The 16527-nt window shown below is 36.6% G+C and overlaps 1 non-coding gene across 1 annotated transcript; it reads left to right on the top strand.

Moving 5' to 3' along the window:
- The first annotated feature begins 1216 nt into the window (after positions 1-1216).
- LOC116527053 lies at positions 1217-1320 on the top strand. The gene has a single exon (XR_004258365.1). It is a non-coding gene; the product is annotated as a small nucleolar RNA U13 (small nucleolar RNA).
- The last annotated feature ends 15207 nt before the right edge of the window (positions 1321-16527 follow it).

Raw genomic sequence — 16527 nt, 5'->3', positions numbered from 1 at the left:
AAACTGGTCCTCCCAATGGCTGCTTGTCCCTGTTTCTTTTTTTTTTTTTTTTTTTTTTAAAGTTATTATTGTTTTCATGTTGGACTTAAGAGGGATCATTTTCTTTCTGTGTAGCGTGGTCAACCAATGATTGGGCAGAGGCTATACTCAAAACACTTAATCCAGTAAGGTTTCTGTTGACGGATTTATGTTTGGGAAGAGTACCACGTACAAACTTCAGGCTGTTTTCAATTCTTCTCCAGACTTTTCTTTCCAATGGGCTTTTTTGCATGTCTTCTGTGTGTGTGCAGCCTCAGTGTTGGCCAGTAGTATGTAGAGGGCTTGGGCCATCTTGGTTTCTGCCGTGGATGTGTATAGCCTAGCCAATCTTATGTTTGTCCCAACAAAAACCTCAGATTAGAAGAATCATTGATCCATTCCACTGCCCTCTGCCAAGACTGTCACTTTTACTGACATTGCTGCATGGGCATGGTGCAGCTCTCCACATCAAGTGTACCCTGTATGACCATGGTAGCAAAACTACTAGTTGTCACAGCCTGTCCCACTCTCACAAAACATCAATGTCAATCAGACTGCCAGGAGCTTTGGAGTCGTCCCTGTAAAAAATGTCCTAAGCTCCTACTAACTTTCACAATTCTACAGGTTTTTAAGAACAAATGCTTCCCCAATTGTCTATGCTTTTGGTAGAGCATAGACATATGAGCACAGACATAGTTTTTATGTCATTTTTATTTAGCTTCACAGTTGCTTTTGGGAGACGATTTATTAACCTCCTTACTAAGCCATACCCTGAAGTTCTGCTTTGTTCATTTAATAAATATCTATTTCATGTTTTCTTATAAAAGGTATTTTTCTGGGCATTGCAATTCCTTAATAAATAATACAGACCTAGTTCCCATTCATATGTTTTTACAAGGGTGGTGACAAGTGACCATATAATCATTATTTAATTACAAATGTAGTGAGTGCTACAATGGAAAAGCACTTAGACTTCTGTTTTTGTTTCATGTCTTACTGAATTAGCCATAACTTCTAGAAAATTATTACCATAACATTGTAATAGCAATAATGTGTGTAATTTTCATGTTTCTGATTTTGATAGACATGCTTCTAATGTGTAACCACTAAGATAAATGTTTTTAGAGATCATGTTGAAGAATTACATATTTATTCCTAGTTTTCTAACGTGTTTTCCCGTCAAAAAATTTATGTTGAGATCCTTTTGTGAGTCATAAACACGATGATTGGGTTTTTATCCTTAGGTGTGAGACGCACCTCCCTCAAATCTTGTTATAACATCTGTACATTACTCATCTGACATGAGAAAAAAAGAAAAGAAATTCATGTCGAAAGTTATCAGATGGTTTTTCAGCATCTTTTGAGATTTTTATATAAGTTTTCCTATTAGACCCATTTGTATCACATTTTATGTATTGAGATATTCTAATAGCAAAGTACTTTGCATGAATAAAATTATCTTGATGGAGGTAGTGATCATTTAAATTTACCTGAATTTCATTGACTTGTATTTTGTTTGGTATTTTATTGAAAGTGAGTTGGGACACTATTTTAGTCCTATTATTTTTCAGTGTTTAATCATTTTTCCATGATCTGCAATTGTTCATGTATATGTGTGACAATTTAACAAAAAGAAGGGAAATAAATTTGGTAATTTAGTATTACATTAGTTACAGGGCAGGAATACTGCCTAGGCCCCAGACTCACAAAACCAAAATTTTTATTAATGCATCTTAAAGGACTTTTAAAAAGATTATCTGGTTGACAATCGTACGTCCTCTAGCCTTAAAAAAAAAGTAAACCTATGTCCTAAAAATTTAATCTGACTGGCTTTTATTTAGTAACTTTGAATTTAGTTTAAATCACAATAATGATATCTCCTCAGAACGAGAAAGACGGAGAAGTCCTGCTAGGCAGAGAACTGTGATTCCCATGGCATCAGTAAGCATATCCTTATTAAAGTACTTGTCCCATTGAATTAAAATTATTTACCTACATGTAGATAATCCCCACTAGCCTGTAACACTTTATGGTGATGATTTAATCAGCTCTCTGTCCCTATATCCTGGTGTAGCTTCCAGCACGTACAGTTACTTCAAATCTTTAGGAAGAAATGTATGGGGCCATAGAGGACACCTCAAAATCTAAATGCCAATTCTTACTCTATACAGGCATAAACATGATTTAAAGATAAGGTTGAAGGAGGAAAGCGTGCAAGTGCCAGTGACTTTCACTGATGGATGGACAGTCGTTGCAATGTACGCTGTGCTTCTGCAACGATCTCTTACTGAGAAGAAAGGCAGTCTGTTTTCCTAGAGATGACATCAGATTCACAGAGATCTATACAAAATGTGTTTTCTTGAGGGTCCACATCTAGCTACATGAGCTCAGGCAAGTCACGTTATTTTTCTGGATCTCTGTCTTTCCAGCTGTAACATACAGAGGTAATAAGTCTGAGAGTCTCTTCTCTACCTCATATCTTTTGATTCCATGATGAATGAGAAAGAAGCAGTGGTTTTCTGAAAGATTTATTATAAAATATAAAATCAAATTCTACCTTTTTATAATAATAGAAGTGAGTTGGAGATTGCCAAGCCACTGACTATCCCTATGAACAGGAAATTTCTCCTAAAGGAAACAGAAACACAATACAGTCCCAAAATATCAAGACTTTATATCTGTCAGAAGGAGAAATGATTATTTGCTCTTGGTAGTATGGGACAGTTATTCAAGCCAAATAAGTTAAATAGGTTTGTCTTCCCAATATTTGAGAACTGGCACTTGCTTTCTTATTTCTGCTCTGAGAATATTTGATTTGGTTAATGTTTAGCAGAAGCAAAAAGAAAGAGAGAGCGTGTGTGTGTGTGCATGTTTGAAAATTGCAGTCACTTTTCTTCTAAAGCCACAGGCTATGATGTCAGGAAGTAAATGATAGAAGTTGTCAGCTCTCCTATCTATAACCTCATGCTTTGCAGTTTCCCTGGGGGCTGCATGCACTCTTACAGCTTCTTAAACAGGAAGTAGACCAGGCAAAAAATGTAGGTGCGTTTTACAGTTGATATACCACAGACTCAGCCAGAACAGTTCTAAACAGAAGACTTCACAGAAATTCTGACACTTTGTTTTTTGCCAAAGAACAGTGTTTTTTTCAGAAATGTTGATTTGGGGATCATGGACATTCTCCTTCATTTCTCCTTAGCAAGTATGTTGGAAGGAGGAAATTGGTGCCTTTGAACAGATGATGCTCCCACACAATAGCACTTGGTAAGGGACAATATGCAGCACAGGTGAGTGCTGTTAGAAGGCTGGGTGGGAAAGAGGAAGAAGGCAGAGGAGGTGTCAGTAAGAGGTTAAATAGAAAGACCAGAGCAACCCAGAGAGCCTGAGAGCACTGGGTGATGAGAAGACCTGCAGGAAGGGAATGGTGAGATAAGAATGTTACAATGAAAAATCCTGTTGTCCATATCTTTCTCTACTATAGACAGCTGGAGTTTTGTACAAACTGTGTGCTTTCATGAGAATCCAGAACTGACTCCTCTGAGCATTTCATGGTACATACTGTGGGACTTTGACGAATGCTGGCAAAGAGCTTTAATTTCTTCCAAGGATTGGAGTATACAGGAATTTGTTTTTTATTACATAGATCAATCATTAGAAACAGCTTAGATGATATTATTCATGCAGTTAACCTGAAATGAGTATGCTAATAGTTGCAGAAAACAAGCATTACCCTTATAAACTTGGAGATTAAATTAAATCCTTTTTGTTAAACTCATTTATTGAAAAAAAATTATCGATTCTCCCAGTGGTAATGTGATTCTGTGAATTGCATTTTATGTTATTTAGGGACTTCAGAGTAAAATTATTCCAAGGCTTGTTTCTCTTGGATGAAGGGCTGTGAAATCTCATTTTGGATGTAGAATATTATAATTGCATAAATTACTCAAAGTTTATGATGTGAAGTTTTTAAGAAAAGCAAATAGTTTTGGGTTTTTTTTTTTTTTTTTTTTTTTTTGAATATTCAAGGAGTATGTGACTTCCTGAAGAGATGCTTCTTTTTAACTTCAAATCAGCTTTATTTCTTGGCTCTTTCATGAACTCTCCTTCCTGTGCTACAAGTATTTCCAAGGGAGATTGTGTCATGTGCTTTTAGATTCTGCCGAGAAAAACTGTTCCATTGCTCACAATTGCATTTATATCATTTGGTTATAGCCTATGATAGAACATAGCTAAGGAGAGAGGTCAATACTGACCTTATAAAGAGATAAGCAGCTAAATTTGCAGTGAAAATTTCTACATCTGTTCACTAATTTCTGAAATTCTTAAATGGGTAATGTCTCTCATAAGTATAAATTATTTTAGTCTACGTTTCCTTAATAGGTCAAATCTAACACAACAACTTGCATATAGTTTATTTTAGAAAACGATCACAAAGAATGAAAGTAGAGGACAGGGAAGAGAGGAAAAATAATCCAAGGGTGTGTTATTAAAGTTTTTTTTACCACTGTGGACAGCTGAAACTCAAGCCACATGGAAACATCTGAGGAGCTGATGATAATTCACCTGAGAGTTATTCACTCAAGGGATGCAAAGGGAGAATACTTATCAAGCAAATTCTGTTTCCCATTGGTGAATGCTTCATGCGATATTAACTGCATCTTACTTCCAGCTTTCCAGAGATTAAAATAGCTGAACAAGTTTCGGCAGGCATTAGGGAGGCAGTGGTGGAGGCGGTGGTGAGAAGTGCTAAGAGGCAGAAATCAAGAGATTCCTGGTGGAGCTGAACAGAAGTGCTCTGAGGCTACATTCGCAGGCATTAGTTGCCATACCAAGGGCTAGAGTGAAAACGGTGCCTAAAGAATATGAGGCAGAGCCTAAGTCCAGAGACAAAGCTTAAAAGACAAACATTTGCATTTCATTTAGCATAAGAATGTCTCATTAGAGCATATCTGTGGGAGGTCAGTGATACAGCTGATGGTGAGTATCTGAGGGAGGAGGAGCGCTTACCTATGGCACATAAGGAAGATCATACTGGGGGTAGGTTGAGGGTTTCAAATGACTATCTTGGCCTACTGTAGATTTTCAACTAAGGCTAAGACTGCCCGAAAAATTCACTGAAGAGTTGGCAGAATTATAGTGAATTCAGGGTCATCTAATTAACTTCCCATCTGTAGCTTAGGCCCTCTGTCAGCAGCCATGACCTTTGCTTAAAGTTCTCTCACGTCAAAGCCCTCACAGTCTTCCGAGTTAACCTAACCTAGATTGAGACATTCCTAACTACTAGACATTGTGGCAAAAACTTATCTTTCTGAGGTTCCTGCTTGCAGGTTTTGGATGCTTGAGGCCATATAGAACTATTAAGATCTGAAGAGTTATCCTGGCTTCCTGAATCTTTAATCATTAGGCAAAACATCTCTAATTTCTATAGACACTTATTCCTCAGTTGACAGTGTTTATAGGTCTTGCTCCTCTCAAATCTTCTACATTGAGGTGCCTCAAAATAAAGCGCTACACAACACACTGTAAACTGATGAAAACTGAAGGAATATCATTTCCTCCCTCAGGCTAGGTGACACAGTTCTGGTAATATAGGCTAGAGTAACAGGACAAGTATAGAGTAATACAGGCAAAGTAACAAGACAGAGCTTTCTCGGAAGCTGCTATGCACTGCTGTGTGTAACTGACCAAAGCCCTTGACTCTTTTTTATATGAACTAAAGCTAAACCATATTTTAATCTACCTTTGTACTTTTATTAGTTGGTTTGATTTTTTTTGGAGGGGTGGGGCAAGGGAAGAATCTTACATAAATCTTTATTAAATTAGTCTTGTTAGATCAGTCAATTGTTTTGACCTGATAAGACCTTTCATAACCATAATTTGACATTCAACATGTTTGTTACTGTTTTTAGCTCCTTATCACTGGTAAGGAAAAGAAAAAAAGATTTATTAAGACAGGACTTGCTTTACTGTAAGTAGAAATGTCTGTCTGGTAATGGCCATTCAACCAGTTATTAAGCCTACCAAATGTACTAGCATGCAAGCCGGCGAGAATTAGAAAAGTTGTAGGTCTTTATTTTTGAACAGGAAAAGCCAGTTGATACGACTCGGCTGTGTCCCTGCCCAAATCTCATCTTGAATTATAATCCCCATAAGCCCCACAATCCTGCATGTGTTAAGGAAGAGACCAGAAGGAGTTAATTGGATCATGGGGATGGTTTCTCCCATGCTGTTCTTGTGACGCTGCGTGAGTTCTCATGAAGTCTGATGGTTTTATAAGCATTCAGTAGTTCCTCCTGCATTCATTCTCCTTCCTGCTGCCATGTGAAGAAGGTGTCTTGCTTCCCCTTCGCCTTCTGCCATGATTGTTTCCTGAGGCCTCCCCAGCCATGGTGAACTGGGAGTTAATTAAATCTTTTTCCTTTATAAATTACCAAGTCTCATGCAGTTCTTTAAAGCAGTGTGAAAACAGACTAATATACCAGTAATCCTCAGAAAATGCATCCCAGCAAGTAAGAAAAGACTCTAGCCCAATTCCGGCATTCATCAGTGTCTAAAGAAGAGTCCAGTTGGTGTTGGCAAAGTGAAGACAGCACTTTTGTATTTCTGAGAAGCATTGTATAGTGGCAGGTATACTCAAGGTCATTAACAAGAAGTTACTTTGCTGGAAATCATCAGGAAAATCCAAGAGGTCTCACTGCTTAGAGAAAGGGCTGTTAGGCATAAAGCAAGAAACATGCCCTCCTTTTCCTATCCCTACCACAAAGGATGGGATAGAAAGTATACTTTTCAAATTGCCACAGGTCCCTAAGGAGTATTTTTGTATGACACATGAGTTTTGCCTTTAAGAGTGGACAACAACAAAAAATTTGTTTCCAAATTTCGTTTGTCTTTTAGCATCCTTCTGCCAAGCTACTTCACTTTGCTTAGTTTGGGGCAGGGCCAATGGAGCCAGGACTGAGCAGGAACCAGCACCTAAGTGCATACAAAATACGCAGATATGAGCATGTATTTTTGTCTTTATCCTCACCCAACAAAAATAGCTCCCTAACTCCCTTTGTGAGCTCCCAACCCACATAAGTATCACTTTTTGTTCTAATCTACATTCTATTTCCTCACTAGAACCAGAGCTCTACCATGAACCCCAGTTCATTTTCCTGGGGCCATGATACCTTGCCTATCTCTTTTTCAATAATTTACCCTTAGGACACATGATAGAATAATGGCCTCCCAATGATGTTCACATCTTAAGCTCTAGAATCAATTACATTATACAGCAAATGGGAATTAAGATTGCAAATGAAATTAAGGTTGCTAATAAACTGCCTTCAAGATAGAGAGATTATCCTGGGTTATTGAGAGAAGCCTTGTGTAATTATAAGCATTCTTGAAAGTGGAGGAGATAGGCAGAAGAAATCACAGAAAGAGATGTGATGATGAACAGAAAATCAGAGTAAGCTGTAATGAAAAGGACTCAGACCACTGCTGGCTTTGAAGATGAAGGAAGGGGTCATGGGCCAAGGAATTCAGGTAACCTCTAGACACAGGAAAAAATAAGAAAACAGATTCTTCCGTAGGGATTGCCGAAGGGAATGCATTTTTGCCTGATGCCTTGATTCTAGCCCAATGAAACCAATGTCAGAGATCTAACCTTCAGATAATAAGAAAATAAATTTGTGTGGTGTAAGCAGGTAAATTTGTGGTAATTTGATTGAGCAACAATAAGGAACTAATATAAAACTATGTCATGTTTCTTTACCTTTCAAATAATTATTGGGATCTTCAACCTGAAAACATGACTCTTCAAATGATGACCGTTCTTTTTTAAAATAAAAAAATGAACAAAATTATATATATTATCCTAGACAACATGATGTTTTAAAATATATACATTATAGAATAGCTAAATCATGCTAATTAACATATGCATTACATTACATAACATTTTTGTGGTGAGAACAAAAAATGTATTCTTAGTGATTTTCAAGAATAAAATACATTGTCGTTAACTATAGTCACCAAGTTTTACAATAGATCCCTTGAGCTTATTTCTATCTAATTGAAATTTTCGATCTTTTCGCCAACATCTTCCTAAATTGCTCCCCATCCACATCTTAGTAACCACCATTCTACTCTCTGCTTCTATGAGTTTAACTTTTTTAGGTTCTACATATAAGTGAGATCATACAGTATTTGTCTTCCTGTGCTTGGCTTATTTCATTTAGCATGATGACCTCTAGGCTCAACCATGTTGTTGCAAATGACAGAATTTCCTTCTTGTTTAAGGGTGAAGAGCATTCCATTATGTACATATACAACATGTTCCTTATCCATTCATCAGTTGATAGACAAGGTGATTACATATCTCAGAAACTGTGAATAGTGCTGCAATGAGCATGAGAATGCAGATATCTCTTCAACACACTGATTTCATATACTTTGAATATATACCCAGTAGTGGGATTAAAGCTAATTATTGATAGGTAAGGATTTACTACTGTCATTTTGCTTCTTTCTGATTGTTTTATAGATCCTTCTTCCTTTCTTGCTGTTTTTCTTTTTGATTAGGTGATTTTCTCTAGTTCTGTGCTTTGATTCTTTACTTTTTTATCTGTTGTGAATCTACTATAGGTTTTTGCTTTGTGGTTACCATCAGGCTTATAGTTATAACAGCCTATTTTAAACTGATAACAACTTAATTTTGATTATATTAAAAAAAACACTCAAACTTTTTATTTCGCTTCCCCACATTTTATGTTTTCAAAGTTACAATTTATACTTTTTTTTTTTTTTTTAAGATGGAGTTTCACTCTTGTTCCCCAGGCTGGAGTGCAATGGTGTGATCTTGGCTCACTGCAACCTCTGCCTCCCAGGTTCAAGTGATTCTTCTGCCTCACCTTCCAGAGTAGCTGGGATTACAGGCATGCGCCACCGTGCCTGGCTGATTTTTTGTATTTTTTTTCTTTCTAAATAGAGATGGATTTCTCCATGTTTGTCAGGCTGGTTTTGACCTCCTGACTTCAGGTGATCCGTCCGCCTTGGCCTCCCAAAGTGTTGGAATTACAGGCATGAGCCACTGCACCCGGCTGTACTTTTTTATGTTGTACATCGCTTAACAAATTATTGTGGTTGTTCACATTTTAATAGTTTTGTTTTTAACCTTTATACTAAAGAAACAAGTGATTTACACACAATAATTTCAGTATTAGAATTTTCTAAGTTTGATTATGTACTTACTTTTGACAATGAGTTTTATATTTTCATATGTTTTCATGTTATTAATTGGTGCCTCTTTCTTTCGGCTTAGAGGAGTCCCTTTAACATTTCTTATAAGACTTCTAGTGATGATGAGCTCTCTAAGCTCTTGTTTGTCATTTCTCCTTCATTTCAGGACAGAATTGCCTGGTACAATATTCTCAGTTTGCAGTATTTTTCCTTTAGCACTTTGACTATGTGAGACTATTCTTTCCTCACCTGTCAAATTTCTGCTATGAAGTCTGCTAGCTTTATTAAAGCTCTGCTTACATGTGATATGCTTATATTCCCTTGTGCTCTCAGAAGCCTGTCTTTGTTCTTTGAATTTTCAGTTTGGTTATATGTTTTAGGATAGTCCTGTTTGGATTGAATCTAATTTAGGCTATTGACTTTCCTGTACTTGGATATTTATATTTTCTCCAATTTGGAAAATTTTCTGCTATTTTTTTAAAGTAAGTGTTCTACCCTTTTGTCCCTTTCTTCTCCTTCTTAAACTCCTATATCTCAAACATTTGCCTTTTTGATGCTATTCCACAAATCCTGTAAGGTTTCTTCATTCCCTTTTATTCTTTTCTATTTTTTTCTCTGATAGTATATTTTCAAATAACCTGTCTTTAACTTCACAGATTTTATTTCTTCTGCTTTATCAATTCTATTGTTAATTCTCTCTGTTACATTTAAAAACTTTTATTCATTTTTTAACTCCATAATTTGTTTTGCTTTGTTAATAATTTCATTCTCTCTGTTAAATTTATCATTTTGGTCATTTATTGTTTTTCTGATTTAATTAAATTGTTTCTCTCCATTTTCTTGAGGTTCACTGAACCTCCTTAACACAATTATTTTAAATTCTTTATCAGACACTTTGTGCATCTCCATTTTATTGGGGTCAGCTACTAGAAATTATAGTATTCTTTTGGTGATGTTATATCTCATTGATTTTTCATGTTTCTTGTTGCCTTATACTGATATACGTACACTTGAAAAAGTAGAGACTTATTCTAATATTTGCAGATAGGTTTTGTCTGGGAAAGCTCTTTATCAGTCAGCTCATATAGAGATTTTGGGCAGGGGCAGGCTTTCCGGTGAGATCCGTGGGGAGGCTTGCTGCTGGAGTCTTTGGGCAGGTTTGGCCCCAGATTGATGCCTGGCACCTAAGTTCACAGGGGCTTACCAGGTGCTGAGATGGACCCTGAGCCTAAGTCTGCAGTGGTCAGCCTGGTACTAGGATGGGCCTGATCCCTGTGTTCACTGGGACAGGCCTGGTGCCTGAGTCCACTGGGATGGGCCTAGAGCTGAGTCCCTAGGCACTAGCTTCGGACTGGGGAACATCTGGGACTTGAGCAAATGAAGATGGGTCTTTTTCCTGGGTCTTCAGGTGTGGACTTGAACCCTGTGTTGCTGGAACATGAGGCAGTAAGGGCTAAATTGGAGAATGGAGCTGCAGGGACCAGCCTTGACAGGCCTGGAGTCTGTGTCTATATGTGGCAGCCTTGTGCTTGAGGCCAGAGATATGCCTCTGGTGCTAGAAAAATAAATAAAAAGAAATTTGCAACAGTTAAAGAAAACCCAAAGGTAACGATAATACCTCAAAAGTAGTCAGAGAAAAAATGACAGAGTTTCCCAAAAGAGCAAGGTTTAGACTAACAACTGACTTTTCAACCACAGCAACAGAGAACATAAAACATGTGATACTTTCAACTTGTTGAAAAAAAATAACTGCCAATCCAGGCAGAAAAAAACATTCTTAAACAATATTCTTATTCTCAAAAAATTCGTGAAAAATCAAGACAATTAGGAACATTTTCGGGCAGATAAAAACAGATTTCACTATTAGCAGACCCATGCTAAAGAAAATTCTAAAATGTATTCTTAAGACAAGAGGAAAATAATCATATAGAAAGATTCAGGAGAAAAATAAAAAGTAATAATGTTGACTATAAGTTCCACAATGGCTAGGGTTCCACAGGGCTAGGGTCCATCCTGTTCCCTGCTGTCCTTAGCCATTTAAAATATGAATGAGATAATAAAATAAGCTTGACATAAAGATAAGCTTTCCAGTCATCAGAGCTGCTTACAGATGGAATAAGCTGTCCCAAAAAATGTGACATAGAAGCAGAAAAAAACCAACTGATTTTTTCCAGGCCTTGATTTTAATCCAGGAACTTCTGGATATTTAACTTAACTGTCGTTGACTGAGCTCCTGTGAGCTAAATATTTTTGCATGCATTATCTCACTAAATGCTAATAACTACACCATGAAGTAGGTAAAAGTATCTTTATTTTATAAATAATGAAATAAAGCTCAAAGAGGGTACAACTAGGGGAAAGAGGTATACAATTGGGGAAAGAGATGCAATTAGGGTTCTATAAAGTTTGTATACAAGGAGTCATAAGCCGACGGTAAGGTCCATAACTATCATGCCCCTTGTATGTCTGAGTATCAAGTGACAACCCCACAAACTTAAGCATGTTATAGGCTGTTATAGACTCTCATCTGTGAGTTCTTATAAATTACCATAGCTCTGCGGAACCATCCTATGAATAAACTTTACTCTTACTGTTGTGAGACCTGTCATCTTCTTCCTAAGATATGAACCTCATTTATCATGAGAAACTCCTTTGCAGATGTTTTTATAAAACATACATCTGTGTCTTATTAAACTATTAGGAACTTCTTGTTAAACATGTTTACATCTGTTCCCTTCCCAACTCCTATAAAACTGACAACAAAGGAATGAAAAAGTATAATTTTCAATGTTTTTTAAAAAAGAAAAAAAGAAGTCAATCACAGTACATTGTAAAGATCTATAATATTTAGAAGATGAATTGAGGGTAGATGAGTCTTAAATCACTAAAGAGATCAGAAAAAACTAAAACTCAAATGCCTGGTATTCGTTGTAGTGTGAGAGGGAGTATTGGCTTTTAGGAATGACACAGCGAAGCCAAAAAAAAAAAAAAAAGTCTAGAGGAGTTTATTGAAGAAGACTAAAATTATGGGTACAAGTCAGCACTGGAAATAGAAAAATTTACCAAAAAGCAGTAAAACAAACAGCCACCCCTCATCCTCACAGTACACTCACAAGACCATTCCTTTCACACGAGGGAAAAAAAAACTAGAGAAGTTAACTCTTAAATCTCAGATTTCAGCTAAGAGTTGGAGTGCCATGCCAGAAACACAAGACCTAAATAAAGTCAGAATACTAAGTGATGAGGTCCCTTCTGGATCCCAGAAGTCTGAAATCCAAGCTTCTTTGTCCACTGCCATCCCCTCTCTTCGTGACAGGCAAGATATTGGAAGTTTCCTCCCTAGGAAACTGACTGGTGTAGTAAGACTTAAGCATATTAGTATTAGACGATCTTTCAAAGAGTCAACCCTATCTCCACAACTCTTTGCTGAAACTCACACATCAACAAGCCTCTCTCATGCACAGCAAAAAACCAATCAGCTTTGTAATAAATTTACTCTTAAGCTTGAATGTTGAGCCAATGGTTGCCAAACTATTGAGACAAATCCTTAAATTATTTTTTCTTTTCCTCTCTTTTTATTAAAAAAATGTCATCATGAAAGGAACATTTTTGTTATGAGTCATACCTTGTCTTGTAAAAGCCCATTTATGCCATTGGAGTAAATTTATTATTGCTCTGGTGTAAGGTCTTTGTCCTTAGTTCTTTAAAAAAAAAAAGTGTTTCTCCTTTCTATGAGACCAATCTTCCTCTTGCTCTCTTCTAATTTCCTCAATGACAGATTTTTCACTTTGACATTCATTGAGCCTTGGAATTACTTTATGGGAAATGACAGTCCCAATTCCCATTGTGCATTGTTTTCAGTTTAGTTATTTCATTGGGTGTTTTATTAGGTTGATATTTTTTCCCGTTTTATTCATTGTATCTCTTTACTATGCTGTAGATGTATACAGTGAGAATAACAAATATTTTAAAGCTTAAAAAATTAAACCTCTCACCTGTTTTTATAGTTGGCTGTATTTTGTTGAACTTATTTTATTGGTGCTGTAGTCATCACAATGTCTTGTCAACTGTGACCTTCCTTTGGGTTCAGGAAGACTTAACAATTTCATGTCATTAGTTTACTTGGGGATGTAACACAGTCACTGAGATAGTGTGGTGCTTTGATAAATCAGAAGTTTAGGTAATTTTGGAAGTTCAGTAAGGCATATAAATTTTTTACCTGTTCTGTGCTTCATGGGAAAAATTTTCAACAAACTTCAGAAACATTCTCATTTACTTTTTTTTTTCCCATTACACATATATAGAATGTTCATCTATAGAGAGTTCTTTCTTATGTGCATCTAAATGTGGTTATAAATTTTGGTTTTCTTATTAATTTATTTAAAAAAAGAAAAATATGTGCAGAAGGAGATAGAGCATGGCACAGAGCACTACAAATAGGGAAGAGTTTTCTGTGCCCAGAGATAAGGAGCAAAGAGCCATCGTACACTGAAAGCATGTTTCCATGAGAATAATGAACCATATAACTGCTTTCACATGATTTTCAAAATATAAATCTTCAGGATGAAAGGGCAGGTGATGATGAATTATTGAAACAGAAAATAGTTGAAGGGAAAGGGCAGCAACATAAATGTTATGCACATTTATGCAAATTCAACTTCTAAAATGTGAAAGGGTTTTCTCTGTACTATGAAAGTGACTGAAATTAATGGGTGAGAAGCAGGGAGATTTTGTATGTCTGCTTAGCTCTGCCTATGGAGTCCTTTTGAAAGGATGCCTACAGCACAAAAGGCTGAGCCATCTTTCACAGCTTCCACACTATTGTGGGTTTAGGCTGACAGCCCAGATAGCAAGAGTCAAAAGGCAGGTGTGTCTTGTGAAGACTTGAGTAGAATAAAAGAAAATAATGCCAGGCCCAGAAGAGAAACTTCATATGGATGGGAATGGGTAAAAAATACTCAGAAAATATGATTCTGGTGAGCTGTGGGAAACTTTAGTAACCTTGAAAACACTCAGAACTCTACTATAGTATGTAAAGTGCCTTCAGAATCCTAGGTGAGTCAGAACGGACCCCAAAAAGCTATATTATATTAATATAGAAAATGTGTATGGTAAAGATAAGAGCCTCCACAGAAGGGTCAATGAAATATTTTAAGTTCACCTTAAAGTATTTCATTTTGGCCTGGATTTACATTGACATAAAATCTCAGAAACTCATTCCGCTTTTCTGGGGCCAGGATGATTATCTCCTTCTGCAGATCTCCTAATATAGTTAACTTTTCCATGAGCTGAAGTGTGATATAAGCCATCATAAGAGCCAGAAGCACACCGGAACAGATATGGCAGTTGACAGGGATATTCTAGAACACTTACTTAAAAAAACTGAAAGTACAAAAGGGAAGTCTACATGCAGGTAAGCATTCCAGTTTTTATTTTGCCTTCAGATGATGCCAAAATCCTTGGAAATAAATGGAAATGGTGAGCGAAATTCTAATATTTTTCTGCTTGTTTACTCAGAGGGAGATTTTCAGGAAGAAAAGATAGTTCAGCAGTTAGAGCTTATAAGATATATGTGCTCAAGAGAAAGAGCCATGATCCACATAAGAAAAATAAAGAGTATGCCTTAGACTGGGGGAAAAAAGAGAAAGAGCTTACATCTCAAATGAGAGAGAGAGAGAGAGGAAAAAACAAAAGAGAGACGGAGAGAAGGAGGTGATTTATGACAGATGGAAGCTTTTTAAGCTGTCTAGTACAGTAAAATTTTGCCATCAAATGTGACAGCAGGAAGCTTCTAACAAGTTGATATTTGATGCATTAGTGATATTTCTACCCAACCTGAGTCAGTCACATAGCCTCTCTCTGGCTCGAAATTTCTTTAATCTATTCTGGAGTATTTTGCAATTTCTTCTGCCTTCGGTTGCACTGCTTAGTCAGTGATAGGCAATCATTTTGCATCGATCTTAATAATAGAACAGCATAATAGAGACTCACCTACTTGTGCATACCATTCTTTCTTAGGCCCTATAAAGCATTTGGTTGTTGCTTTGTAAGAATATATGGAAATGCAGTTGTCCCTCCAACAATGAATATGTGCATTACTAATATCAAATTTATGCCCTGAAATACTATTTTCATACCTTTCTGTGTACTTAATAACATTTTGTTTCAGTGATGAATCAGTGTGTTCAATTTGGGTATATTGCACATATCAATTAAATTGAATGCATAGAGCATCAACAATGAGCATAATTCTTTTGAAGTGGTAACAATATGAACAGCTATGAGCAAGCTCCCGCATGCCCAAGCAACAACTATATCAAAATACTGATAACAATGGTATGATTCCATTGATTATAAGACAGTCTTATTTTAGAAATGTTAGTACATGAATAAAAGTTTTAGAACCATTGCAGTATGGTAATGTGATATATAAGATAGATCGACAAACCCCATTTTATTATAACTTCATGTGTTCACACAGTCATGAGGAATTTGGGAAATTGGAAGAAAAATAGAAATGTCACTGCAGTTGCTAATCTCTACCAAATGAGAAAACAAAGTCAAACACAACAGTTGACTCTGAGCATGTGGATTTATTTCTGGTTCTCCACTGGGTTAAAATAATTTTTGCTAGGTGCAGTGGCTCATGCCTGTAATCCCAGCACTTTGGGAAGCCAGGGTGGGTAGATCACCTGAGGTCAGGAGTTCAAGACCAGCCTGGCCAACATGGTGAAACGCCATCTCTACTAAAAATGCAGAGAAATTTGTTGCAATTCTCAGGATAAACCAGTAGATGGAGGAATTCTCCACAGTCAGGAGCACACTCAACAAGCAAGAAGCAACACAATCTAATTTAGACCAAGGGGTAGATGCTGTAGGGTCTAGCTATGGGAGTTTCCATACACATGCTTTACACTACAAAATGGCAGAAGAAGCAGGGCTGAATGCAGAGACACAAATACATACTTTATATGCAATAAACAAACTTTTAGGCAACATGGAAGAAAAATGGAAATGTCATGTTCTGCAGTTACTAATCTCTCCCAAATGGGAAAACAAAGTCAAACACACAACCCAATCCAAGTGTCACAAGAAGTTTAATGCAAGGCTACTAATGAAACCAAAACACTGCCTTAGTTGTCTTTCATGAACCTCCTAATAGTTGTTCCAGGAAGACATGACCTCATTAAGGATGAATAATAATGAATTAATATCAGAGCTATACATAAATACTATGAAATAGTAGTAAACAATGGTAGGTGAAGAACACACATGAGAAAAACACGT

The sequence above is a fragment of the Sapajus apella genome, unplaced genomic scaffold (assembly GCF_009761245.1).
Source record: "Sapajus apella isolate SASKATOON/1434 unplaced genomic scaffold, GSC_monkey_1.0 scaffold52, whole genome shotgun sequence".
Classification (NCBI taxonomy): Eukaryota; Metazoa; Chordata; class Mammalia; order Primates; family Cebidae; genus Sapajus; species Sapajus apella.
This window is presented reverse-complemented; position numbering and strand designations above follow the sequence as displayed.